The sequence below is a fragment of the Bufo bufo genome, chromosome 4 (genome assembly GCF_905171765.1).
Source record: "Bufo bufo chromosome 4, aBufBuf1.1, whole genome shotgun sequence".
Taxonomy (NCBI): Eukaryota; Metazoa; Chordata; class Amphibia; order Anura; family Bufonidae; genus Bufo; species Bufo bufo.
In genome coordinates this window covers 214,410,335-214,435,974 of record NC_053392.1, presented here as the reverse complement: position 1 = coordinate 214,435,974, position 25,640 = coordinate 214,410,335, and the positions used below count along the sequence as shown (strand labels likewise).

The 25,640-nt window shown below is 43.5% G+C and overlaps 1 protein-coding gene across 3 annotated transcripts in view; it reads right to left on the bottom strand.

Moving 5' to 3' along the window:
- FXR1 (FMR1 autosomal homolog 1) overlaps positions 1 to 9,235 on the bottom strand; it is a 78,266-nt gene extending 69,031 nt beyond the window's left edge. For 2 of the 3 annotated variants that reach the window (XM_040428276.1, XM_040428277.1), the window contains exon 1: positions 9,101 to 9,234. The gene's annotated coding sequence lies outside the window, so the exon portion shown is untranslated. Of the gene's footprint in view, positions 1 to 9,100 lie in introns of all 3 variants that reach the window. The other variant, XM_040428275.1, reaches the window with a different exon arrangement.
- Between the last annotated feature and the right edge of the window lie 16,405 nt (positions 9,236 to 25,640).

Below are 25,640 nucleotides of genomic sequence, written 5' to 3'. Positions count from 1 at the left end.
TTCAAACACAATGAGTGGCTCCTCAGTCACGGTAAGCCGCTTGTCACAGCTTCAGCCTCCCGGCGGTAAAACACCTCAGTTTGAATATCGCGGGCCGGACATATGTCCGCACGTACTTCCAGAAGTGAGTCAACACTCCGACGGCTACCGGAAGTAGCAGCGCTATTCCGTAGCCACTCGTCTATTCTGAAGCAGCGTGGCATTACCTGATCAAAGGATGCCCACGCACATGCTGTCCAGCTACTGGGAGCCACTTCTTGATCCAGCGTGGCAATGCTTCACCCAGGAAGATGCCCAAGCACCTGCTGCTCAGTTCACGGGAGCAACCTCCTGATACAGCGTGGCAATACTTCTTTCAGAAAGATGCTCACGCGCCTGCCGCAAGATGCAGAGGAGCCCCTTGGATCCTAGGTCCCGTCAGCCTGCAACCGCAGCATGATGGACCCCGGCAGTAAGTACCTGGAAAAAAAAATGTAGGTCTCCTACTCCAGGGACAGGAAACCACTGAAGGGGTAGAGAGGCTCCAACTTTTTTAATCTGTAGGTTTACTGTCCTCTCTCTCTCTCTGTGTGTGTGTGGCACTGTCGGGGGGGGGGGGGGGGGGTTAAAGGGAAAAAACGCTCATGTACACAGACCCATTGAAATTAATGGGTCAGGATTCAGTGCGGGTGCCATGCGTTCACATCACGCATTGCAACCTCGCAGAAAACTACTGGCGGCGAGTTAGTAATATATGCAAAATAAAATTTTAAAAAAAACTGGAGTGCTTCTTTAACCCCTTAAGGACTCAGCCCTATTTCACCTTAAAGGGACACTGACAGGCCAAAACAGCATATATAGTTAGATATATCTCATTACAGGTCTTATACAGTCTTTTAAAAGCATATAAGTATCCCCCCTGTCCACCTTATAAAGAGCGAAATATAAAGTTTTATAAACTGCTTCTCCTGTCAGCAATCTGCCCTAGGGGCGGCGTTTCATGTGAAAATGCGCCCAGCCAGCCTTCCCAACTGCCGTTCTTAAGCCCCGCCCAGCTCTTCATTATTCACTTCGCTGGGCGGCGGCTAGAACTCTCCCCAGTCCCGATCCTGCGCCTGCGCAATTCAATCCTCCGGGCATCGTTCATGCCCAATCTTCTGCGCCTGCGCCCCACCGTGCCGTTAGATCGCGCCTGCGTACACACACCAGCCTGCGTCTTCAAGGCGCAGGCTGGTGTGTGTACGCAGGCGCGATCTAACGGCACGGCGCAGAAGATTGGGCATGAACGATGCCCGGAGGATTGAATTGCGCAGGATCGGGACTGGGGAGAGTTCTAGCCGCCGCCCAGCGAAGTGAATAATGAAGAGCTGGGCGGGGCTTAAGAACGGCAGTTGGGAGGGAAGGCTGGCTGGGCGCATTTTCACATGAAACGCCGCCCCTTGGGCAGATTGCTGACAGGAGAAGCAGGTTATAAAACTTTATATTTCGCTCTTTATAAGGTGGACAGGGGGGATACTTATATGCTTTTAAAAGACTGTATAAGACCTGTAATGAGATATATCTAACTATATATGCTGTTTTGGCCTGTCAGTGTCCCTTTAAGGACTTGGCCATTTTTTGCAAATCTGACCAGTGTCACTTTAAGTGCTGATAACTTTAAAACGCTTAGACTTATCCAGGCCATTCTGAGAATGTTTTTTCGTCACATATTGTACTTCATGACACTGGTAAAATGAAGTCCAAAAAATTCATTTTTATTTATAAAAAATACCAAATTTACCAAAAAAAAATTTAAAATTGCAAATTTTCAAGTTTCAATTTCTCTACTTCTATAATACATAGTAATACCTCCAAAAATAGTTATTGCTTTACTATTCCCCATATGTCTACTTCATGTTTGGATCATTTTGGGAATGTCATTTTATTTTTTGGGGATGTTGTTACAAGGCTCAGAAGTTTAGAAGCAAATATTGAAATTTTTCTGAAATTTTCAAAAACCCAATTTTTAGGGACCAGTTCAGGTCTGAAGTCACTTTGTGAGGCCTACATAATAGAAACCACCCAAAAATGACCCCATTCTATAAACTACACCCCTCAAGGTATTCAAAACTGATTTTACAAACGTCGTTAAGCCTTTAGGTGTTCCACAAGAATTAATGGAAAATAGGAGATACAATTTCAAAATTTCACTTTTTTGGCAGATTTTCCATTTTAATATTTTTTTTACTTTTACAAAGCAAGGGTTAACAGCCAAACCAAACTCAATATTTATGGCCCTAGTTCTGTAGTTTACAGAAACACCCCATATGTGGTCGTAAACCGCTGAAAGAAAGTGATGCCATACGGTTTTTGGAAGGCAGATTTTGCTGGACTGTTTTTTTGACACCATGTCCCATTTGAAGCCCCCCTGATGCACCCCTAGAGTAGAAACTCCAAAAAAGTGACCCCATTTTAGAAACTATGGGATCGGGTGGCAGTTTTGCTGGTACTAGTTTAGGGTACATATGATTTTTGGTTGCTCTATATTACACTTTTTGTGAGGCAAGATAACAAGAAATAGCTTTTGGCACCGTTTTTATTTTTTGTTATTTACAAACATTCATCTGACAGGTTAGATCATGTGATATTTTTATAGAGCAGGTTGTCACTGATGCGGCGATACCTAATATGTATACTTTTTTTATTTATGTAAGTTTTACACAATGATTTCTTTTTTGAACAAAAAAAAAAAAAAAAATCATGTTTTAGTGTTTCCATAGTCTGAGAGACATAATTTTTGGGGCGATTACCTTGGGTAGGGTATGATTTTTTACGGGATGAGATGACTTTTATTGGCACTATTTTGGGGTGCGTGTGTGACATTTTGATCGCTTGCTATTACACTTTTTGTGATGTAAGGTGACAAAAAATTGTTTATTTTTTACGGTGTTTATCTGAGGGGTTAAGTCATGTGATATTTTTATAGAGCCGGTCGATACGGACGCAGCGATACCTAATATGTATACTTTTTTTTTTTTTTCCTATTTTTTACCAATTTTTTTTTACTTTATTTGGGGAAAATTACGTTTTTGTTTATTTTTTACTTGAAACTTAATTTTTTGGGGGGAGAACTTTATTTTTTCAACTTTTTTTTTTACTTTATTTTTTTGTCCCACTTTGGGACTTCAACTTTTGGGGATCTAATCCCTTTTACAATGCATGCCAATACTTCTGTATTGGAATGCATTGGCAGTATGAGTAATACTGTGTGTATTACTCATACAGCTTCCGATCCAGGGGGCTGGATCTCACAGGCTAGTCACCGGAAGGCAGCGCAGATGCCTAAGGAAGGCATCGCGCTGCCTTCCATGCCATCGGGTACCCCCTACAGCCGCATGGGGACCCGATGGCACCACCGCCCGCCGGATAAGGCAAAAGCCGCAAACCACAGGCCTTGTGACAGGATGCCCGCTGAATGATTTCGCGATTTAAAGTTAGGACGTACCGGTACGCCCTAAGGGGTTAAGGGTCCATTCACATGTTCGCATAAATGGGTCCGCATCCGTTCCTCAATTTTGCGGAATAGGTGCGGACCTATTCATTTTCAATGGGGACGGAAAAGTGCTGTCCGCATCTGCACTTCCATTCCACAAAAAAAAATAGAACATGTCCTATTCTTGTCCGCAGACCGCCAGTGCCTGGCATGTGCGGTCCGCCGGTGTCAGTGTTTTGCGGATCCGCAATTTGTGGACCGCAAAACACTTGCTGGCGTGTGAATGTAGCCTAATGCTGGGTGCATTCTCCCCATGCTGCTAATCTGGCACAGTAACAGTCGTACAGATGCTGGAAATCCTCCCGTGGTACGTCATTTCAAGATTTTTCAGCCAAGGTGGTAATAGGATGGGAGATCCATCACCCCATCCCAATCCGGCTGATCAGGGGAGCTGCTGGATACTCTCAAGAGCATGTTGAGAAGAGTGGGCAGTGTGTAGGCAGGCGTCATCTCCATGTAAATTCTGATGCAGCCATCTTTAAGACCAAGGAATAACCTGCTTTCATCACTGAACACTACAGTTTGCCACATCAGATTTCTCCAGAGGGCTGGAGGTGTGCCTACTGCCATCACGCAGAACATGCGGAGACACGGGATCAACACCAGGTGTCACGGTGTGAGGCCCCCATTAGCTACCAGAGCCGTTCTTGTCTGGTTGCCATCGGCACCCCAGGAATACCATCACAGGATCACAAGTTAAAGTCCTTGTGAAACTAATAGTGAAATTAAAAGATTTCCCAGGATTTTCATACTTAACAGGTGATCAATATCAGATCAGCGGGAGTCCTGTGCGCGTCACGGCCTTCTCCCTGCTCACCAAGCATGTCGCCATACATTGTATAGCGGCTGTGCTTGGTACTACAGCTCTGCCCTATTTCACGTGAATGGGGCTGAGCTGCTCCTAGGCCATGTGAGTCACTGGCCTGGAAAGCAGAGAGAAGGCCGCGGCGCCCACAGGAGTGCTGTTGCCTTCTTGTGAAAAATAGTTGCTTGGTCACCAAGACACCAAACCAAACAGGCTGTCACTATGGGCTGAACGCACGCCAGGAGGATGTGCTTGCTGTAAAGGAACGTGCAGAAGAAATCTTTTGATTAAATACACATGGCCCAAACAGGTCTTCATATGAACACATATACAGGCCCATAAGCCGATTGTACATTAGGGTAATTGTTTGCCGCAGCGTTCTCCTTTGGCTATTAAAGGGGGTGTCTGAATGGTGGACCAACGCTCTATGCTCAGTGGAGTATATTAAAGGTGGTGGCCAAAGTGGATGAATAACTGGGAAAATATTTGCAGAAACGTGCAAATACTTCTATTGATGTAAAACCCCTCACGGAGGGAAACCGACTTATAAATAGAAAGGCCAACGCGTTTCAAATAGCTGACAATGTGCCTCAGGACGGGAGAGTGACAGGGACAGCTGAAATACCCAGCGCTGAAGCTTTCACCTCCCCGGCAGCTTACTTGGGGTCTGTCTTGTTACATGGAAGCAGTGACGCCTTCCACATTATTGTACAGTTTCAAATCTGTGCAAAATTAACTGATGATTGCGTTGGTGCAGTCCATCAACGTAACGGTCTGTTCACAAGTGAACCGCATGGACGCATTCTTCTAATGGGAGGCAATGACTGCCGGACGCCGCTGTATGCCTATACTACAGGGAATATTCAGGAGGACTTGTCTCCTTAGGAATAGAATAGTGGTCTCCTTAGGAATAGAATAGTGTTCCCCAACAGTATGTGTTACCGCCCCTCTGTATAAGAAAAGACAGCTGACGCCGCTACTGGAGATTTTGTGCCACATATGCTGCATGCGTGGAAAAAAAAAAATGCGTACAGATCGCCATAACCAAGCGAACTATACGACACGCTCCACAGACAACTATGTATCCGTACCTAGTCCCTCCAACGTGAGGAGCGCTAAAAGTCCTGTATAAGTGCATCGCTTACACGGCTTAAATTCCAAGTGGATTGCGGAACATTCAGCATGTCATTGTTACCAAAGGGAATCTGCCCTGCCGTTCGTACGGTCGCTTTTTCTGAGTTGATTTTTAAGCCGAATCAAGAAGGAACTTGTCCCTTAAAGGGGTTGGATCACCTCAAAACTGATAACGTATCGCTAAGATATGCCATCAATGTCAGGTAGCACCCATGTCCAGAGCAGGGCCCCCAAAGTGAACGGCGAGCACAAAGATTCTGCAGCAAAATGCATGGTTGATTCTCCTTAAGTTTACTCAAAGGGTTTTTTAACATTTTGTAACTGATGACCTATGCTCTGTATGGGTCATCATTATCTGATTGGTGGGGTCCAACACCCAGGACCCCCGCAGGTCAGATGTTTGAGAAGGCACTGGCGCTCACAGTAACACCACGGCCTTCTCATCTTACCAAGCACAGCGCCACACATTGTATAGCGGCCATGCTTGGTATTGCAGCTCAGCCCCATTCACTTCTATAGAGCTGAGCCTAGGCCACGTGACTGATGAACACGTCGTCACTGGTGTACGAAAAGCTAAGAGAAGGGCGCGAAACTACTGCCTTAATCAACAGCTGATCAGCAGGGGTCCCGGGAAAACCCTTGGTGTAATGACCCTTTCTGGAATTTAAAATCACAGCAAAGAATGCTGGGAGATTTAAACACTAAAGCCTGCAGACATGTTAATGCAGCTCTAAGCTATATTACACGTATCTATCCTAAGTAATCAAGAGCAGACTAGATGGACCACGTGGTTCTTTCTCTGCTGCCTTCTACTAGGTTTCTATGAAAAGTGGACAAAAAAAATATATAAATAAATGTGTCGGTTCCAACGTAAAGGGATTCTGTCACCTCTTTTTTACCCTATAGAGCTGCGGACATGTCCCATAAAGCTGTGTCCTTTTATTGTGTTTAAAAAATATTTTATAGATATGTAAAATGACCCTGGTAGGGTGCCCAAGGGGCTGCACTAAGCTTCTTGACGCCCAGCCACACCCCCCTGTGAAGGAGCCCAGCACCGTCTGCGTCCTCCGAATCTCCTCCTTGCTCACAGTTACATTGCCGTAATCTCGCGATGCGCGATCCTGCGCATGCGCAGTGCCGGTATAGTGTTCCTTCCCTGGGCTGGCATCAGCCTCAGGAAAGGAACTGCGAATCGCGAGATTACGGCAATCTAACTGTGAGCAAGGAGGAAATTCGGAGGACGCAGACGGCGCTGGGCTCCTTCACAGGCAGGCGTGGCTGTGCTCCAAGAAGGTTAGTACAGCCCCTTGGGCACCTTACCAGGGTCCTTTACATATCTATAAAATCATTTTTTAAACACAATAAAAGGACACAGCTTTATGGGACAGGTATATTGGGGACATGCTAGCGGCGATCTAGCCGTGCATGTCTGCAGCTCTATAAGCTAAAACGAGGTGACAGAATCCCGTTAAAGAGGACCTGTCACCGCTCCTGACACATCTGCTTTAATAGCTCCATGCATTCCCCCGTAATAACGATTCTGGAGCATCCATTCTTATGGCTCTATGTTGTGGCATTGCTTTATTATTTCTACTAGAAGTTATGAATGAATTGCTAGCAGTCTTCAGCAAGGGTACAGATATGTGGTAACCAGTTGGGGGTGTGCACCTGCACAGTCTGAAAATGGCAGCACTGATTGGATAGAGGGAGTCTGTGGAGGTACACACACACCCCCCCCCCCCCCCCCCCCCAAACTGATTACCACCCCTCTGTACCCTTACTGCAGACTGCCAGCAATTCATTCATAACTTCTAGTAGAAATAATAAAGGAATGGCACAATATAGAGATACAAGAATAGATGCTCCAGAATTGTTACTACATGGGGACTACACAGAGCTATTAAAACACACATGTCAGGAGGTGACAGGTCCTCTTTAATGTACCCCATTGTGGAGTAACAAACGTCATTAGACCTAAGGAGCCATCCATAGGACAACCATGCTGGCAAACCTGTTTAGTGGCTTGTAAACAAGACTGGTGTCAGTAGGTAACATTCCTGAACTGCTGCAGGGGCCACAGGTGACCCCACTGGTTCTCCAACGTGGTCACCTGCTGTGGTAGAGAAGTGCTGGAATGTATGTGTCCTGCATCAGGGGCAGTGCTGATCACAGGGGATGTAGGATTGTGTCACACAGATCATGTCCTCCGCTTTCTATTTGTTTTGTTTTTAAACCAGACAGAACAGCGCAGGCTACACGAGCTGAAAGCAGGTGAAGCAGAGTAGGAACCTGTCACGGCATACGTCTGAATACAGTTTTGGGGTATCTAAACATATACCCTTGACAGAAAGACCAGCCTTTTTATTTATTTTTTGTTATTTAACTGATCACTTGGGACCCCCGCCGATCAGATGTTTGAGAAGGCACTGGCAGCCTTCTAGCAGCTCACCAAGCACTGCGCCGTACAGTATATAGCGGTTGTACTGGTTATCGTGCTTAGCCCCATTCACTTCTATGGGGCTGAGCTGCGCCTAGGCCGTGTGACCGAAGAACGCAACGTCAGTGGCTTACAAGAAGCTGTGAGAAGGCCGCGGCTGCTGATCGGCGGGGGTCCCGGGCATGCCTCCGGAGGATAGGTCATCAGTTATAAAGTCTCGGAAAACCCCTGTAACAGGACAGTGGAAAAACAACCGCCACATGGCAATTAAAAAGAATGACAGCCCTAGTGTGTACGCAGCCGTTTTAAAAGTTTGACTGGCTGTCAAATTACGTAACCCCTTCTTACTAGTTTTTACAGCCCATACAAGTCGGGGGGGCGATGTCATCCATTTCTCAGAAAGGACAGCTTAACTGGTTTTAGTGGCTGATCTTCCATTCTGTCGTGGAACGTGGTCTTAGAATGCTGAAGCACCGGCCTTCTCGCCACATGACGGCACAATCCACGAGCGCTGTCCTCCGAGGAACAGAACTCGAGCAGTACAAGGTATTGTTTCCTAGCAAAGCTGCGTCAGTCAGCTAACACAAGTGACTAGGGGCGCACAAAGGGCGAGGAGCCGGAAAATGACACCTAGATAACCTGAGGACGAATACTACTATACCCAGGGGTATGTGTGCGCAATAACTGCACCATATGAACACTGGTGTAAGCGGTGCCCGGCTTCTCAGTACTTACACCCATCAATGGGCATAGATCAGGGACTGCACACAACTGGCATTACTTCAGAAGCATTGTGTGGCAGGGCATCCTGCTTCGTCAGCATCATCCAGAGCAAATCCAAGCGATAAATGGCTCTGCCTCATGTGGAATGGAGAGGAGCAGGCAGTGGTACCCATGATGCTCCGCCAGTTATCTGCTCAGCTGATGCCCGAGCAGATCGCCCACAATCCGCGACTGGCGGGTGTCCAGTGGATAAAGGGCCTGGCCCATAGCTCCCCCTCTCACCCCATGGTGAAGCCCCCCGACCTCTGCACGACAATGCACCCGCTACTACTGCAGAGCGGTGGCCGCCGCGGCCTCCTCCGGCCGCCATCCCCGCACACAGCCACCGCGCACCCGCAAGCCGCCGCCTCTTCCCCAGGCCGCGGTGTGCCTGACCAGAGCCCGCACTCGGCTCCCGCCATTCCGGTACTGGCCTGTACATTCCAGTTACCTTGTAGAAAGCTCGTTAGAGCCGCGCACTTCCACCGTCAGGTCCTCCATGTTGGAAACGCAAAGGGCGATGGGAAGGATTTCTAGAAAGTTTCTGCGTCACCCAAGGAGGGAGGGAGAGAGTCTGGGGGGGGGGAAAGGGAGAGGAAGAGGAGGAGACGGTGGAGTGTAGTGCTGTGCTATGGGCACAATGTTAAAGAGAGCAGGGCAGGTGGCTGAGGTACACTTTATTTGGAATGGCGGGAACTGGCGCGTCTGTGCGGGGTGCACAAGTGAAGCCGGATGAGGAGAGTATAGGAGGCCCTGGAGTGGAGGAGGGGTCCTGCCCAACATGGACCACGGAGGCGGGAAGCCTGTCCCTATCAAGACCCCTGCATGTGTTGTTTTCTAAATATAGCCCCCTGCTGTCCCAGCCCTAAATAGAAGTAGTGTCACTTATCCGAGGAGCCTGGCTGTGGTAAAAAAAAAAAAAAAAAAGCCATTTTGTTACTCATAGCTCCTTAATAGCAGCTCCATTACTCAGTAGTATGCCAGGAGGAGCCCCCCTACCACTTTCTACTGCAGCCAGTTACCTCACAACTTTACGGTGCATTCACAACGATCCGACCGTATCTTGTGGTCTGCAAAAGGCGCGTATCCACCGTAACAATGCCTATTCATGTCCGTAAATTGGGCAAGAATAGCACATGTTCTATATTTTTTGCTGGGCAGCAGAAACGGACATACTGATGGGGACAGCACTCCATCTTCTGTCCGTGTTTTTTGCGACCCCATTGAAATGAATGGGTCTGCAAAAAATTAGGAGCCAAAGTATGGTGGTGTGAATGGGACTTTACTGTAGGTTTGACCATAGTGACCTAATCCTGCCCTCGGTGTATGCCGAGCAGCCTGATGTATTAGGGTATGACTACGCGGTCCACGGCGGGCTCCATTAACTAGTTAGGATAGCACCATTAGGCTAGGGCTACACGGGCGACTATTTGTCACAGTAATGTAGGTGCGAAGTGAAGGACAAATGCGTTTCGAGTCCTCTACATGGCGAAATAAAGAAAGATGAAGACCATACCTTACTGCGAGTGCCGGTCCTTTACTTCACATTGATTTATGGGACGCTGACCCTGGACGCGAGCACCGCGAGGCTGATATATCAGAGTGCAGGCTGCATCTGTTTCTGTTAGTAATATAGGCGCAATGTTTTTTGTAATAGTCTATGGTGTCTTGACTGCAACACGACAGTTGCATAAAAATCCATCAAGTTGGATTTTTGTGCGACGCCGTAGACTATTATTACACAAAATGTCACTCTGGCTTGGCTATTTCTGTTGGCCCCATAGAAAATGGTTAGGAGCGCACCATGCTTGCGCGGCCATCGCTTCCATTCACTTCAATGGGGCTGACAGAAAATAGCTGGCTATTTTCAGCGCCCAATAGAAATGACTGGAGGCGCGGCAGCAGATTTGCAGTGCGCCCCCTTTCACTTTGCTGCTCGGTTTACGAGATGGGTGCGGGTCCCACTCTGGAACGTGCACCTATCAGACAATAGGGGCGTATACTAGCGATATGACCCCATTGTCTGAGATAGGAATACCCGTTAAGCCTTAGGCCCCTTTCAAATGCGCGAGTTGTACGCTCCAGACTCGCAGTGTGAGTATAAGACAGCTCCTGTCCTCACCTCCCAGCACTGACTGGGTCGCATAGCATGATAGTGATTTATGATGTTATGTAACCATTACAGTTTCTGGGAATGTATGAGATTACACTGCCAGCATTATGTCAGTGTTATAGAATACATTCCAGACCTCTAAGGGTTACATAGCATCATAAAGCGCTATAATTGCTATGACCCATCAGGACAAGTGCTGTGGCTGACGCATGATGCATGGAACTCGCTTGTCTGAAAGGGGCCTAGGCTGGTTTCACGTCACCGTTTCTTTTTCCATTCTTATGATCCATCAAGAAGAGCAGAAGAAAAAAAACAGGATCCTGTAAATAAAAAAACAGATTTTGTTGCTTCTGTTATGCACATTTGTCATCTGTTTCACATTTCCATCTGAGATACACAATAAAAAAATACACATATTCAGTATCGCTGCATCTGTAATGACCGGCTCTATAAAAATATCACATGATCTACCCTATCAGATGGTATCCCTGTAAGGGCTCATGCACACAAGCATATATTCTTTCCATGTCCATTCCGTTTATTTTGTGGACTGTATTTGGAACCATTCATTTCAATGGGTCCGCAAAAAAAACTGAAGTTACTCCGTGTGAATTCCGTTTCTATATGTCGTTCCACAAAATAATAGAACATGTCCTATTATTGTCCGCATTACGGACAAGGATAGGACTGTTCTATTAGGGGCCAGCTGTCCCGTTCCGCAAATATGGAATTGCACACGGAAGTCATCTGTGTTTTTTGTGGACTACAAAATACATACGGTCATGTGCATGAGCCCTAATTGTACTGACCAGCAGAATAAAGGTAACATCATTTTTCTCACACAGTATTCAGAGTCATAACAAAACCCAAAAAGCAATGGCAGAGTTGCCACCTTTTTGTTTATCCCTCTTCTAAAAAAGGCTAAATAAAAAATTAACAAAAAGTGGTATGTATCCCAAAAAAGAACCAATGATAAAGCTCCGTTGAGAGAAAAATAAAATGTATGGTTGTCAGAAAACTGGCTGTAATTTGGTCTCCAAAGCTGATCCAATAGCAGCATGGCGCCCGGAAACCAAAATCTGGCCTCACAAAACATATGGCGCTTCTTATCTCTGATACCTGCTGTGTGCCCAAACAGCAATTTACAACCACAGCCTTTCCGTTCTCCTGCTCCATTTAGGAGCAGAAGGATGGAAAGGCACATAACTGAGCCTAAGGACCCCATAGACTATAATGGGGTCCGTTATGTTTCTGCTCAGATGATTTTGGAGCGGAGACAAAAGTTATGCATGCAGGACTTTTGTCTCCAGTTCAAAATCATCTTTTGAGCAGAAACATAATGGACCCCATTATAGTCTATGGGGTCCTAAGGGCTCTATTGGCTCAGTTATGTGTCTTCTCCGTCCTTTCCGTTCTCCTGCTCTGAGAACGGAAGGCCTGAGCGGTGATGTGAACGAAGCCTCAGCTAAGTAAGTTTTAGGCAAAAAAAATAATGATATTTCCCTGGATTCTCTCTGGGCCCTTTGTTTACCTGCAATAACAACAATCTCTGCCCCTCCCCCTGCTCTGCAAAGGGAGTGAATACAAGTGCTGCCCAGAGTGACATGTGTGCCTGCTGGGATACTGAGCAGCATGTTATATGTGTAGGACTACAAGTCCCAGCTGTACAATAACACTGCTGTTACATACAAGATCTTCTCCCTACCTGTTCTTGTGCAATGCTCTGCATAACTCCTAGTTTGTAAGCTCCTGTGCCCAGCATTTGTCTCCTCACTGCCTGCATCTACTCAGTAAAGCCTTTAGCCCCGAGTCTGTGCTCCTGAAGGGGTTTATCTTTTCTGAAGAATCCAGGGAGAGAGCAGACAGCTGCAGAAGGCAGTGCAGGGGGTGTGGCCAACACAGTGATGTTTGGTGTACAGACACATATCTGCTCTCTCAGGCTTGTGCACCAAACATCATCAGAGCAGAAAGAGAAGCTGACATCACAGGTCATGTGACCCTCAGTGAAATCTGACAAAGCAGCAACTGGAGATGCAGTAAGTGCATGGTAAAGCCCTTACATTTGAAACGTTGATCCAGGGAGTTATTCTGATTGCCTGATTGGAGTCAGGAAGGAATTTTTTATTCCCCTAAAGTGAGGAAAATTGGCTTCTACTTTTTTTTGCCTTCCTCTGGATCAACTTGCAGGATGACAGGCCAAACTGGATGGACAAATGTCTTTTTTCGGCCTTATGTACTATGTTACTATGTTACATACAAAGAACAAAAAAATAACTCAGACAATCCCTTTAATAAAATTTTAGGTACCTTTTCTCCTGTTACCCCTTGTGAAAATGAAAAATGAGGGCTTATGCAACATTTTATTGGAAGAAATAAAAATTATCATTTTCATAGCCAAGTGTTTCTAAATTCTATGAAACGTCTGTGGGGTCAAAGTTGTCAGTGCACCCCTCAATGGATTCCGTAGGTAATTTCTACTGTAGGGGTACTTTAGTGTGCCTTGAATTGTGACATGGTACCCATATGATGCTCCTTCCCTTCTGAGCCCTGCTGTGTGCCCATAGAGCAGTTTACGACCACATGTGGGGTGTTTATGTAAACCACAGAATCAGGGTAATAAATATTGAGGGTTGTTTTGCTGTTAACCCTTTCTGCCTTACAGGAAAAAAAATTGTTTAAATTTAAAACCTGAAAAAAACAAGTGAAATTTTGAAATTTCGCCTCCATTTTCCTGTTTGCAAAATCAGTTTCGAATAACTGAGGGGTGTAGTTTCTAAAATGGGGTCCATTTATGAATGGTTTCTACTATGCAAGCCCCACAAAGTGACTTCAAAACTAATTAGTCCGTAATGGATTTTGGAACTTTTAAAAAAATTAGAAAAATTCTAAACCTTCTAACGTCCTAAAAAGTAAAATGACATTCACAAAATGATGCAAATATAAAGTAGACATATGGGGAATGTTAATAAGCAGAGAAATTCAAATTTACAAAATAGCAAATTTTTCGAAATTCTCCCTAAGTTTTGGATTTTTTTAAATAAATAAAGGTAAAAATATCGACTCTAATTTACCTTTACCATAAAGTACAATGTGTCACTAAAAACTATCTCTGAATGGCTTGTATAAGTAAAAGCATTCCAAAGTTATTACCACATAAAGTGACATGTCAGATTTTCAAAAATAGACTGCCCTGAAGGGGTTAAAGAGGCACTCCCAGAATAAATGTTTTGCTCCCGTACTGCATGTGTAAATGTTCTGGGATATATATGAAAAATGTATGTATCGATTTATTGATGTCCATTCAGCCACAGTTACATGTGCATTAGAGGTCATTTTCTCTTCTCTTTCATGCTGACATTGATTCTTTCATATGAATAAACCGATTCCCATAGAGGGTCACGTCATGTAACCGAGGCTGAATGTACATCAGTACCTTGACACGTAAGGTTGTTAAATGATTATGGATACCAGCACAGTTACAAACTGATAAGGGCCTAAAAATATTTTCTGGGCGCACTGTTTTATTCTGCCCCTATGGCCGCTTTCACACGAGAGTATTGAAATCCGTCATTATTCTGGCTCTGCTAATATACCATCAGTATTGCTTGAGTATTTCATCCGGATTTATATGTGTATTCCTTCCTGCATTTTTGATGCATTCCCATAGACTGTAATGTGCATATTTGGAAACAATTATGTACAAAACACGGACATGTAGCGGATTTCAAATACGGACAGAGAAAATACGCCCATCTGAATAGCCCTATTCATTAACCACCTCACATCCACCCCATAGGATATAAACGTCCTATGGGTGGATGTTTAACTCTGAATGGACATTCTGGAACGCAGAGATTGCAGCTGCACGCTAATCGTGCAGCTGCAGAGCGGGTTGCCCGCTGTCAGTGACAGCAGGGCAACCCAGAGAGAAGGCAGGGGCAGTTCCCAGGTGTCCCTGCCTTCTAGATCGCTGCATACACAGCTATGCGCTTCCTGTCCCGGCCCGGTGGTCATGTGACCGCTGCGTTTGGGAGAGTGCAGGAGCTGTCGGGTCTTTCACAGACCTCGATTAGCCCTGCACTGAGGCTGTACAGCCTCTCTGGGGGGGGGGGGGGGGGGCTACTATTTCAGCTCCAGTTACAGGAGAAATGAATAGTGAAAAAAAAAATAAGTGAAGTCAAATGTCCCCAAGAGGTCTTGTATGACCTTATGGGGGACACAAAGTGTAAAATAAAAAAAATTACGTGTTTTATAAAAAATAAAAGTAAAAAAAATAAAAAGGTTTCACATGTAAAAAAAAATCCCCCAATTAAGTAATTAAAAAAAATAATATTTGGTATTGCCACGTCCGTGACAGCCGGCTATATAAATATATCACGTGATCCACCCCATCCGATAAATGCCATAAAAAATAAAAACTGTGTAAATAAAAGCCATTTTTGTCACCTTACATCACAAAAAGTGCAACACCAAGTGATCAAAAAGGCGTATGTCCCAAAAAAATTGTACCAATAAAACAGTCACCTCATTCTGCAAAAAATGAGCCCCATAATAAGAAAATCACAAAAAAAAATAAAAAAAATATAACTCTCAGAACATGGAGACATTAAAATGGAGACATGTAAAACTTAAGTAAATAAAAAAGTATACATATTAGGTATCAACGCGTCCGTAAGAACTTGCTCTATAAAAATATCACATGACCTAACTTCTCAGATGAACGCCCTAAAAAAAAAATAGAACTGTGCCACAAAAAAGCAATTTTTTGTCACCTTACATCACAAAAAGTGTAATAGCAAGCGATCAAAAAATCATATACACCCCAAAATAGTGCCAATCAAACCGTCATCTCATCCCGCAAAAAATGTGACCCTAAGACAATCGCCCAAAAAATGTGACCCTAAGACAATCTCCCAAAAAACTCTCAGACTATGACACTAAAACATGATTTTTTTTGTTTCAAAAATATTATGTAAAACTTAAATAAAATAAAAAGTATGCATATTAGGTATCGCCGCGTCCGTAACAGCCTGTACTATAAAAATACCACATGACCTAACCCCTTAGCTGAACACCGCAAAAAAATTAAACAAAAACGGTGTCAAAAGCCATTTTCTGTCATTTTACATCACAAAAAGTGTAATAGCAAGCAATCAAAAAGTCATATGCACCCAAAATAGTGCCAATCAAACCGTCATCTCCCGCAAAAAATGATATCCTACCTAAGACAATCGCCCAAAAATAAAAAAAACTATGACACTAAAACATGATTTTTTTTGTTTCAAAAATGATATTATTATGTAAAACTTAAATAAATAAAAGAAAATATACATATTAGGTATTGCCACGTCCGTAACGACCGGCTCTATAAAATTATCACATGACCTAACCCCTCAGGTGAACACCATAAAAAAAAACTTATAAAAAAAACATCACTAAAAGTGCAACACCAAGCGATTAAGAAGGCATATGCCACCCAAAATAGTACCAATCAAACCGTCATCTCATCCCGCAAAAAATGATACCCTACCTAAGACAATCGCCCAAAAAAAACTATGGCTCAGAATATGGAGACACTAAAATATCATTTTATTTGTTTGAAAAATGCTGTTATTGTGTAAATCTTAAGTAAATAAAAAAGTATACATATTGGGTATTGCCGCGTCCATAAGAACCCGCTCTATAAAAATATCACATGACCTAACCTCTTAGATGACAAATTTTTTGTCACCTTACATCACAAAAAGTGTAATAGCAAGCGATCCAAAAGTCATATGCACCCCAAAATAGTACCAATCAAACCGTCATCTCATCCCGCGAAAATGAGTCCCTATCTAAGACAATCGCACAGAAAATTTAAAAAAAACTATGGCTCTCAAACTATGGAGACACTAAAATGATTTTTTTTGTTTGAAAAATAATATTGTGTAAAACTTAAATAAAAAAGTATACATATTAGGTATCGCCGCGTCCGTAAGAACCCTCTGTATAAAAATACCACATAATCTAACCTGTCAGATGAACATTGTAAATAACAAAAAATAAAAACAGTGCCAGAACAGCTATTTTTTGTTACCTTTGCCTCACAAAAAGTGTAATATAGAGCAATCAAAAATCATATGTACCCTAAAGTAGTACCAACAAAACTGCCATATTTTCCCATAATTTCCAAAATGGGGTCACTTTTTTGGAGTTTCTACTCTAGGGGTGCATAATGGTGTCTTCAAATGTGACGGTGTAAAAAAAAACTGCAAAATCTGCCTTCCAAAAACCATATGGAGTTCCTTTTCTTCTGCGCCCTGCCGTGTGGCCATACAGCAGTTGACGACCACATATGGGGTGTTTCTGTATACTACAGAATCAAGGCAATAAATATTAGGTTTTGTTTGGCTGTTAACCCTTGCTTTGTTACTGGAAAAAATGGATTTAAATGGAAAATTTGCCAAAAAATTTAAATTCTGAAATGTCATCTCTATATTCCATTAACTCTTGTGGAACACCTAAAGGGTTACCAAAGTTTGTAAAATTCTGTTTTTAATACCTTGAGGGATGAATTTTCCAAAATAGGTCACTTTTTTTGGCGTTTCTACTCTAGGGGTGCATCAGGGGGGGCTTCAAATGGGACATGGTGTCAAAAAACCAGTCCAGCAAAATCTGCCTTCCAAAAATCATATGGTGTTCCTTTCCTTCTGCGACCTGCCGTGTGCCCGTAAAGAAGTTTACAACACATATGGGTTTTTTCTGTAAACTACAGAATCAGGGCAATAAATATTAAGTTTTGTTTGGCTGTTAACCCTTTGCTTTGTTAGCGGAAAAAAAATGATTAAAATGGAAAATCTGCCAAAAAAGTGAAATTCTGAATCCTTTAATTCTTGTGGAAGACCTAAAGGGTTAACAACGTTTGTAAAATCAGTTTTGAATACCTTGAGGGGTGTAGTTTCTAAAATTGGGTCATTTTTGGGTGGTTTCTATTATGTAAGCCTCACAAAGTGACTTCAGACCTGAACTGGTCCTAAAAAGTGGGTTTTGGAAAAAAATTTAAAAAATTTCAAGATTTGCTTCTAAACTTATAAGCCTTCTAACGTCCCCAAAAAATAAAATGACATTCACAAAATGATCCAAATATGAAGTAGACATATAGGGAATGTAAAGTAATAACTATTTTTGGAGGTATTACTATCTATTATAAAAATAGAGAAATTGAAACCTGGAAATTTGCTAATTTTTTGTAAATTTGGTATTTTTTTATAATTAAAAATGAAATTTCTGGACTCAATTTTACCACTGTCATGAAGTACAATATGTGACGAGAAAACAATCTCAGAATGGCCTGGATAAGTAAAAGTGTTTTAAAGTCATTACCACATAAAGTGACACATGTCAGATTTGCAAAAAATGGCTCCGTCAGGAAGGGGGAAATGGCCCGGATGTGAAGTGGTTAAAGGGGTTCTCAAGTTTTTAAACTGATGATCTTTTCCCTGGGTAGATCATCGGCATCTGATAGGCGGGGGTCCGACACCCGGGACCCCTGGCGATCAGCTGTTTGAAAAAGCAGCGGTGCTGGTAGTAGTGAACAGAGCTTAGCCCCGCCCAGGCCATTGATACTAGTCATGACGTCACTGGGCCTGCGGTAAACAGTGAGAAGGCCGCGGCGCTACTGCCTTCTCAAACAGCTGATCGGCAGGGGTCCCAGGTGTCGGACCCCCGCCTATCAGATGCCTATGATCTATCCAGAGGATAGATCATCAGTTTATAAAACTGCAGAACCCCTTTAATATAAGCAGTGGATTCTAGTGTATAAAATCCAGGCCATATACGGATTGCAAATAAGCAATGCGCGGGCGTGCGCTCCAGTTGCCTGAAGTGCCCTCTGCTTCCCGCTCCAAGTTTAACCTTCGCTCTGGTATATACAGTAAATGCAGGATCAGAGGGCACTCATGTTTCCATCCTGAGTCTGAGCCGGGCATGCTGCGGCTGTTAGGAGGCAGGGACCGCCCGCTGCTGCGGATGGTGGGATGCAGGGGCTGGTCGCCTTTGTGGGTTGTCTGTGGTAAGGACCGGCTGGCCGCAGCAATTGCTGGGTGGTAGGGACCGACCAGCCCGAAGATGCGCTGTTATGGAGGAAAGTTGATAGAAGCACAGGAGCAGGCAGACTTCCCTGTCACACATGCCTGCTCCGCCTCTCAGTCTATACATGTGCCTGCTCCTGCTGTGAGAGCTGTTCCCTGCCAGAAAGTCATCCTTAAGGTACCTCTAATGACCCCACTCCTAATAGAGTGACCCCCTAATAAAAGTGACCCACTCCTAATATTGTAATAATTTTAACACACCTTTTGTTCAAAATATTTTTTTCCTAGTTTCACCCTCTAAAACCTAGGTGCGTCTTATGGGCGAAAAATATGGTACATTTTCTACAATTACATTGGTTAAAAGGGTGTATCCAGACTTTTGCCCCACCCTCTACAGTGGGGATTATTGCACATGCATTTCCTCTTCTGTACTTCTCTCAGAAGCAATAATTGCATAGTACTGCAGATAAGGATACTTTCACATTAGCAGCAAAAATATTGTGTAAAACTTAAATAAAATAAAAAGTATCCATATTAGGTATCGCCGCGTCCGTAACAGCCTGTACTATAAAAATACCACATGACCTAACCCCTTAGCTGAACACCGCAAAAAAATTAAACAAAAACGGTGTCAAAAGCCATTTTCTGTCATTTTACATCACAAAAAGTGTAATAGCAAGCAATCAAAAAGTCATATGCACCCAAAATAGTGCCAATCAAACCGTCATCTCCCGCAAAAAATGATATCCTACCTAAGACAATCGCCCAAAAATAAAAAAAACTATGACACTAAAACATGATTTTTTTTGTTTCAAAAATGATATTATTATGTAAAACTTAAAAAAATAAAAGAAAATATACATATTAGGTATTGCCACGTCCGTAACGACCGGCTCTATAAAATTATCACATGACCTAACCCCTCAGGTGAACACCATAAAAAAAAACTTATAAAAAGACATCACTAAAAGTGCAACACCAAGCGATCAAGAAGGCATATGCCGCCCAAAATAGTACCAATCAAACCGTCATCTCATCCCGCAAAAAATTATACCCTACCTAAGACAATCGCCCAAAAAAAAAAAAAAAACTATGGCTCAGAATATGGAGACACTAAAATATCATTTTATTTGTTTGAAAAATGCTGTTATTGTGTAAATCTTAAGTAAATAAAAATGTATACATATTAGGTATTGCCGCGTCCATAAGAACCCGCTCTATAAAAATATCACATGACCTAACCTCTTAGATGACAAATTTTTTGTCACCTTACATCACAAAAAGTGTAATAGCAAGCGATCCAAAAGTCATATGCACCCCAAAATAGTACCAATCAAACCGTCATCTCATCCCGCGAAAATGAGTCCCTTTCTAAGACAATCGCACAGAAAATTTAAAAAAACTATGGCTCTCAAACTATGGAGACACTAAAATGATTTTTTTTGTTTCAAAAATGATATTATGTAAAACTTAAATAAAAAAAAAGTATACATATTAGGTATCGCCGCGTCCGTAAGAACCCTCTGTATAAAAATACCACATAATCTAACCTGTCAGATGAACATTGTAAATAACAAAAAATAAAAACAGTGCCAGAACAGCTATTTTTTGTTACCTTGCCTCACAAAAAGTGTAATATAGAGCAATCAAAAATCATATGTACCCTAAAGTAGTACCAACAAAACTGCCATCTTTTCCCATAGTTTCCAAAATGGGGTCACTTTTTTGGAATTTCTACTCTAGGGGTGCATAATGGTGTCTTCAAATGTGACGGTGTAAAAAAAACTGCAATATCTGCCTTCCAAAAACCATATTGAGTTCCTTTTCTTCTGCGCCCTGCCGTGTGGCCATACAGCAGTTAACGACCACATATGGGGTGTTTCTGTATACTACAGAGTCAAGGCAATAAATATTAAGTTTTGTTTGGCTGTTAACCCTTGCTTTGTTACTGGAAAAAATGGATTTAAATGGAAAATTTGCCCAAAAATTTAAATTCTGAAATGTCATCTCCATATTCCATTAACTCTTGTGGAACACCTAAAGGGTTACCAAAGTTTGTAAAATTCAGTTTTTAATACCTTGAGGGATGAATTTTCCAAAATAGGTCACTTTTTTGGGCGTTTCTACTCTAGGGGTGCCTCAGGGGGGGCTTCAAATGGGACATGGTGTCAAAAAAACAGTCCAGCAAAATCTGCCTTCCAAAAATCATATGGTGTTCCTTTCCTTCTGCGACCTGCCGTGTGCCCGTAAAGCAGTTTACAACACATATGGGTTTTTTCTGTAAACTACAGAATCAGGGCAATAAATATTAAGTTTTGTTTGGCTGTTAATCCTTTGCTTTGTTAGCGGAAAAAAATGATTAAAATGGAAAATCTGCCAAAAAAGTGAAATTCTGAATCCTTTAATTCCTGTGGAAGACCTAAAGGGTTAACAACGTTTGTAAAAATCAGTTTTGAATACCTTGAGGGGTGTAGTTTCTAAAATTGGGTCATTTTTGGGTGGTTTCTATTATGTAAGCCTCACAAAGTGACTTCAGACCTGAACTGGTCCTTAAAAAGTGGGTTTTGGAAAAAAAAATTCAAAAATTTCAAGATTTGCTTCTAAACTTATAAGCCTTCTAACGTCCCCAAAAAATAAAATGACATTCACAAAATGATCCAAATATGAAGTAGACATATGGGGAATGTAAAGTAATAACTATTTTTGGAGGTATTACCAACCTGGAAATTTGCAAATTTTTGGTAAATTTGGTATTTTTTTATAATTAAAAATGAAATTTCTGGATTCAATTTTACCACTGTCATGAAGTACAATATGTGACGAGAAAACAATCTCAGAATGGCCTGGATAAGTAAAAATGTTTTAAAGTCATTACCACATAAAGTGACACACCGTCAGGAAGGGGGAAATGGCCCGGATGTGAGGTGGTTAAAGGGGTTCTCAAGTTTTTAAACTGATGATCTTTTCCCTGGGTAGATCATCTGCATCTGATAGGCGGGGGTCCGACACCCGGGACCCCTGGCGATCAGCTGTTTGAAAAAGCAGCGGTGCTGGTAGTAGTGAACAGAGCTTAGCCCCGCCCAGGCCATTGATACTAGTCATGACGTCACTGGGCCTGCGGTAAACAGTGAGAAGGCCGCGGCGCTACTGCCTTCTCAAACAGCTGATCGGCAGGGGTCCCAGGTGTCGGACCCCCGCCTATCAGATGCCTATGATCTATCCAGAGGATAGATCATCAGTTTATAAAACTGCAGAACCCCTTTAATATAAGCTGCGGATTCTAGTGTATAAAATCCGGGCCATATACGGATTGCAAATAAGCAATGCGCGGGCGTGCGCTCCAGTTGCCTGAAGTGCCCTCTGCTTCCCGCTCCAAGTTTGACTTTCGCTCTGGTATATACGGTAAATGCAGGATCAGAGGGCACTCATGTTTCCATCCTGAGTCTGAGCCGGGGCGTGCTGCGGCTGTTAGGAGGCAGGGACCGCCCGCTGCTGCGGATGGTGGGATGCAGGGGCTGGTCGCCTCTGTGGGTTGTCTGTGGTAAGGACCGGCTGGCCGCAGCAAGTGCTGGGTGGTAGGGACCGACCAGCCCGAAGATGCGCTGTTATGGAGGAAAGTTGATGGGAGCACAGGAGCAGGCAGACTTCCCTGTCACACATGCCTGCTCCGCCTCTCAGTCTTCACATGTGCATGCTCCTGACTACGTGCGCTGTGAGAGCTGTTCCCTGCCAGAAAGTCATCCTTAAGGTACCTCTAATGACCCCACTCCTAATAGAGTGACCCCCTAATAAAAGTGACCCACTCCTAATAATGTAATAATTTTAACACACCTTTTGTTCAAAATATCTTTTTCCTAGTTTCACCCTCTAAAACCTAGGTGCGTCTTATGGGCGAAAAATATGGTACATTTTCGACAATTACATTGGTTAAAAGGGTGTATCCAGACTTTTGCCCCACCCTGTACAGTGGGGATTATTGCACATGCATTTCCTCTTCTGTACTTCTCTCAGAAGCAATAATTGCATAGTACTGCAGATAAGGGTACTTTCACATTAGCAGCCAAAATAGTCCGGCTGCCTCTCGCCATGTGCTGCCTTGCCGCCGGAACTCCACCCCCATTATAGTCAATGGTGACGGAGCGGAAGTCCAGGGGCACACGTGAACTAGCGGTAGGACGGATCTGACAGCCTGCCGGAGTCCCCTGCCGATAGTGTGAAACTAGCCTAAGGAGTCCAGATTGTTATTTTTTTCTTACTCCCCCCACCCAAAAAAAAAGACACCAAGAAGGAGTTGTTGGGATCTAATGAAACTTTCTGTGTGTGACTGTAATGATGATCTATGTAATTGGTTACAATATTACAGCAAAAGGATAAGTTTATTGGGGAAAACTGTACAATTCACTGTTCAGCCACCTCTAGCCTGGATACAAGATGAGATATGGTTGGACATAGAGATATACAGGTTCTGTATGGTATCCTGCAGCGCCTTTGCGCACAGGTGTTGCAGCTGGGCCTGCAGATCCTGCACATTCGTAGGCTCCATTCAGACATCCGTAGTGTATTGCAGATCAAAAAGTTGCAGATCCGCAATACACCCGGCCGACACCCCCATAGAACTGCCTATTCTTGTCCGCAAAGCCTGCTGAAAAATGCCAGTTCGAATTCCTGCCGTAAGAAGCAACACGTGGCCACAGGATGTCCTACATGTATTGCTGAGTTGGTAGTCTCCCTCTTATCGTGTGTGGTGGCTCCCCACTTCATCACACCAGCATTTGGGCCAGTGTGTCTCTCCACAGCAAAAGCAGGATTGAATCTTTCATCACGAGGCCTCCATACTCAAACACGACTGATGTGGATATTGGATGGAACCGGCACTCAAACAATAGGAATTCACGTGGAACTTGAATAAGGATATTTAAAATATTTATTAAACAGTAAATGATGTAGCCTGTGTGCACCAGGTTAAAATTAATCTAAAAGAAGCATATAAAAAGCATATACAATCATGTGTATCAATCAGATAAATATCTATAGCTGGAACACAAAAGCCTGTAAACTACGACACAGAGGGGTGCATCCGTATCCCCCCACTTGGGTTTGGCTATTAGATCGCAGCCGTCTGTGGCAGAGCAAAACAGGATAAACTATATAAGCGTGCTCCGGATATAATCAATTGCGTATAATTTTCATACAGATTTCACATACTTTATAATGCATACCAATAAAATCTTATGCCACCTTATAGGATATAAGATATTCAGAGATAGTCCGTAATTCACACTGTGTGTGAGTTGTCTGTCTGCTAGAGTCGTCTCAAAGATCTGAGTACGCCATATGTGAGATTGTCAATTGTCCAGCAAGTATATTGCCTCCGTACTTGTATCGCCTATTCTTCAGCGATTCAGTACAACTTCACTTAGGTTTATATTTTTACTCACTGTGTCCCATGTAGGCTCACTAAGTAGATTCCGTGGAAGGATTACTGCCGTGGCGTTCCACGCTTCAGCCTTTCTCCGCTTTGTTTGTATCAAGTCAGGTCTTGGCTTGGATCCCGTCTCTATTCTCGCGGGAGACCTGTGTCGGGTATTTCACTTTCGTGAGTCCTACAACCAAACTTGGTCTTACGTGAGTTAGAAGTGGATGAATCTTTCGTCCTTTAGTACATGGCCATGCACCGCTGAGATAGTTGAGATAGTTGCTTCACAGGTAGTACGCCCAGACGCGTTTCGAGATATCTTGTCTCTTCCTCAGTGGAAGTGGGGTCCAAAACAGAACATGGATTCATTGCTAAAAGCAATAGTCTGTAGCAGTCCAGGTTTCTTCTTCACAACACCACAGCAAACAAAGGCGATGATGGCTGCCTGTCAATGGCAGGACACATAATGGGCACCCTGACACCAAATTTCCTTCTGCTAAGCACCTGGAAATGGTCTGGGCAGGGGTGTGGAATAAAGGTGCCACCTGTGTCTGGATGGTGAACAACAATATTGTGGAGCTGCACATGCTTATTGGCATATCAAGCCATGCTCTGTGTTGGTGGTCTGTCTGGGCCGTCCGGAGCCTGTTCACCACAGATGCATTCTGTCATGTAACCACTTCTCCCAACACCTCCTACCAGGTCAGAACGTCCTAGATGGCAAGACATTTGTCAAAACAACCATCCTGCTTCTCTCAGTTCAATGATGTAACCCTTCTCAAAGTCTGTCGACTGCACAAAATGTCTTCAAGTGTGTTGTAATGGCATGTCTAGCAGTAAATAATCTCTCAGAAGAGGTACACTAGTCAAAACTAGCCTCCAAGAGTCTTTTTATAGAGCAGTGGGGGAAGCACTTTTGCACCCTCTTGTTTCCAGACCCAGTGTCTTATCCAGGGGCATGCTAGATTAAAACATTCGGGGCCTGGGCCCCTGATGTTTTGTCCCACACCCCGAATGTCCTGCCAGCTAGATACAACTGTATTGCCGTCCTCAGGACGGCAATACAATTGAATCTAATGCACTGGAAGAGCTGAAGGACCTGTGGTGACATCACAGGTCATGTGACCAGTAAAACAGACAGTGGTTGAGAAGGACCTGCGATGATGTCACCATCATGTGACCAGTGCAGGAGAGGACCGCAGTGAAGAGGAGAAGTCCTGGGGGAAGTAGCTGTGGTGATGTCTGCTACATGAGGAGATGTAAGTGAAGGGAGAGGCAGCGTAATGCTGGGAGTTGTGGTTATTTAACTGGGACTGTATGTTAGGGCTGAAGGGAGGGATGTTATTTACATGGAACTACTGTATGTTGGGGAGGGGCATAATGTTATTTACAT